General features: G+C 43.2%; 1 long non-coding RNA gene across 1 annotated transcript; it reads right to left on the reverse strand.

Annotated features, from left to right (window-relative positions):
• Positions 1–852: 852 nt before the first annotated feature.
• On the reverse strand, positions 853–3,769 carry LOC310669988. Its single transcript, XR_014507470.1, has 2 exons — positions 3,627–3,769; positions 853–2,564 (listed from the first exon to the last, which is right to left on the reverse strand). It is a non-coding gene; the product is annotated as an uncharacterized lncRNA (long non-coding RNA).
• Positions 3,770–3,915: the final 146 nt, after the last annotated feature.

Here is a 3,915-nt window from a genome sequence, read left to right on the forward strand (position 1 = left end):
GATTAAACAAGATCCTCCTTGCATTTTTCTATTCTTATTTACATCTACCCTGAGTCTTGAATGCTTCCTCCATCTGCTTCTACTGCACTGTCACCAACATGAGAATAGTCCAGAGGAAAAGGACATTGAAAGCAAAATTGTACTGATCAGTGTCTGAGTGATGTTGTTTTTATAGAACAAGAAACAAAATTATGTACTTTGACATATTACTGATAAAAATGGAAGCTTTTGTGTCATACAGAACTCTTGTCAGGTTGAATGTAGAGAATAAGGAAACTTAAGAGTCTGTGGATTGTTATCAAATAATCTTATGCCATTTTAAATTTGCTAATTTTTAAGTTGCCAAAATTCTCTTTTTGCTTCAACTGTTTAACATGACTACTCCCTGGGAAATTGTTACATGAGAATAAAAAAATGATACCTATATTACTTATATCCATAGATAAAAGTGCAAATCATACTGACAGTCATAGAGTTGCAATCAAAATTATTCAACCTCCATTGCAAATCAGGCTTATTATCAAAATTAACAGACTTTTAGCTGTTTGCAATGAGCAAATCAAACAAAAGCAACTGAAATAGCTCAATACAGCAGATGCTTCAAGCGGTTCCCCCTATTTCAGCTGAAACTGCAACTTATACTGGCTTCTCCAGTCGATTATTCAACCCCCTGAATAGAATCCCTCACAACAGCACAAAAAAGTGTTGCCTCAAGCACACCTGATGCAACTAATCAAATTTTTGGGGGAGGAGGTGAAGGGACCTTGGCCCTTAGGAGTTGGTTCCCATACATGGAAAATCTGACCCAAGGGAATACAGCCATCAGGATGAAAAATGACCCCCCACTATGGATTGAATGAGTGAAACTTTATTTGCGTCGGCCATAGGCCATAGCAACAAAAGAACATTGCAATATACACAGAACAGAAATAAAAAGCTGATTATATAAAACACAGATTATATAAAACACAGTCAAATAGTGGATCTTATTCTGATTGCCCCAGCTAAAAACCCTTCAACCTTTGCTGTCACCTGCTCATCTTGATCTGCCAAGAGAAAGGACACTGTGGCAGTGGTTGGGTGACCCGGAATAGACCATAAAAGAGGGGTGATGATCTCATTCCTCTTTATAAAGAGTGCAAGTCAAAAGTGCATGCGCCACCGATTCAGTGCCGCCATCTCCACAGGGACATAAACGTTTTTCGTGTGGAATCTGTTGCAATCGTCCCTCAAGTACAGCCGAGGGAATACATTCAATCTTGTGAGAGTAAAAGTGCGTCTATATTTTGGAATTGCTAGGTTATGCAGATAGGATGCCAGAGAATCAAAATGGGAAGGTGGATTTCTGGCATGCCTTTTTCTGATGTCATTATAAATAAGGAGTGAGCTGTACATAGCAAACAAGCAAAGGGCAAATGGCTGCTGAGCTGCACCCACCATTGTGAGGCCTGAGGAGGTGATGATGATGATGCCTCTCCAGCTGGTGTTATTGGCTGTGGACGCCCTGTGATGTCACATAAGCACATGGCAGCTCAGTGGATATACAAAAGCGGCCCAAGGGGAAAGCCCAAGGCAAAGATTGAAAAGGACACTGGACAACAGTTGTGTTATTCAGTACTTGGTGATCTCCTTCTGCATGGAGGCGAAGTGGCAAATGGAAGGAGGCCATCATCCGTCAATGAGATGCTGTGGAGCAATGAGAAGGCAAGTGTACCTGCTGAGCAGGACCGCGGCTTGAAAGCGGCAGATATCCATGGTTGGAAGCTGGCGATGGAGCTGGCAGAAGCTGTGATTAGCTTGTGGAAGCCCGGGATGCTGCAGGGCTGAAGTTTGCGCACGTAAGCTGGTTGAAATTCACCTTCAGAAGGTCATTGACAAAAGCTGTGTGGATATTTGTGGGCTGATGCTGGGGTAAGTATGAATGGAGAGTGTGGACATAGGTCATCCACCAGACATGGTATGCCTGGGAATTGCATGTTCAGATAGCAGTGTAGGCTGCCCTCCAGGCTCTGGGCGAATGACCCACTAGATATTCATGGGTGGAAGCCAGCGGAGGTTGGCAAGCTGGCCAATGGAGGTGGTTGGATGATAACTGTTGAACAAGGGTCATTCCCCTCACCATATCTGTGTTTGTCTTTCATGGATGTCACAAGCCAACGAGGCTTTCCCCGAAAGCAGCAATGAAGGGGACAGCAGAGCTTAAGCAGGCCATCTTCTACTTCTAAATCAAGGTATTTCTAAATACACCTAAGTAACGTTCATGACATTCCCCTTTCCAATACCAGGATGAGAGGCTGTGCAGATGCATCCCTAAGCAGTTGCCATGGGCTACAAACTTCCTGTGATGTCACAAATGGACAGGGTGGCTGAGGGCAAGAGGTAGTTACTAGTGGGAGGTGGCTGGAAGAAGTGAGAAACCCCAGTAGATGGTTCAGGGGAAATTGGGGTAGGTAGGCAGGGCCAGCTGGATATGCAGAAGTTGAATATGGGCTGACTCCCTTCTGTCTACTTGCGTTGCCAACGTTTGTTCTCTCAGGGCTCCTGTACCTGTCTCGCCTAGATCGCTGTAAAACAAGGAAAAACACAGGATTTTGGCCCCAGTAAACAGAAGAAAGTCTTACATTTGACACACGTCACTATTCTAAGTGGCAGGATTTGGCTTCTTTTGGAAGGTCACCTGTAAACATATTGTAATTCTCTAATATTTGCTCTTCCTTAAAAATATACACACCTTGACTGTTCATTGTCTCCTTTTTCACACAGAAGCTTGCCTTCTCCCTCAACTAAGGAGGGTATTATTATTATCATAATACTTTATATCCTGCTGTTCCAGCAAAATATAATAATCTAAAAGCACAATACTCAACACATGACGCTGACATAAAAACCTTGCACATACACTTTATAAAAGAACGAAAGTTTACTACCTGAAAGGTAGGTTAAACTAAGAGCCTGTGAGATTCATGACTGAATGGACATTAAACTCACTACTCGCTAGTCCAAGGCTCTTAACTATAGATTCTCATTCCTTTACACTCAGTGCTGAACACTGTGATGCAACTTGCAAATTGTAGTCACAATGATTTGCTAAACAATGCGTTTTCTATTTTATCTGTGGAGGTATGTTACCAACCAAATGAAAGACCGATTTGGATGAAAAGAACCTTCAATATAAATAGAACCTAAATGCCCCTAGGTAAAAATCTAGTGCTGTTGCCAGTAATTATTCTCAAACGTTTTTTAACCCCCCCATGGTAACAATTCGCCAACCTCAGACATGCATTAACGGTAATGTTGTTGGAACAACCTCATAGAATGCTTAATTCCAACACAAAACATAACAATTGCCAAGTCATTTGAGAGAATCAAAGCAACATAAAACAATGCAAGCATTTAGGAAATTACACATCTAAAAGCTCAGCGAAATTCCAAAGCGACAAAGGAAACTCTCAGATCTTTGCTTAAATCTTCTAAAAACAATTTCATAGCTGCTTTCTCAAACGCAGCTCCAATAACCAGTACGTAATGCCATTTATTCGCGCAAAATGCTCTGCACAACTGCCAGCAAACTAATATATTCTATATAATTATTATTTAAAAATGTATGCAGAAATAGCCGTGTGCACCTTGGCAAGAGCCCCAGCCCTTTAACGGTTCCTGCATTTCTGCAGAGCGCCAAAAACGGCGGGAAATAAAATGGGGAAAAACCTTGCCTAGCGTTTCCCCCCCCCCCCTCCGCGCATGCTCCTTTGCAACATCCGAAGCCGACAGTAGCTGGGAAGAGCCGCCCGGTCTCTTGCCCCTTTGGAACGCGTTGCGTCACAATCGACAGCTCCTCCAATGGGAAGCCGCGTTCCGAGGCCGGAAGGCGGGGCGAAGCTTCCGAAAGGGGGTGGGCGGCGCGGCTGGGAACTG

This window comes from Podarcis tiliguerta (genome assembly GCF_965153285.1).
Source record: "Podarcis tiliguerta genome assembly, contig: HAP1_SCAFFOLD_244, whole genome shotgun sequence".
NCBI lineage: Eukaryota > Metazoa > Chordata > Lepidosauria > Squamata > Lacertidae > Podarcis > Podarcis tiliguerta.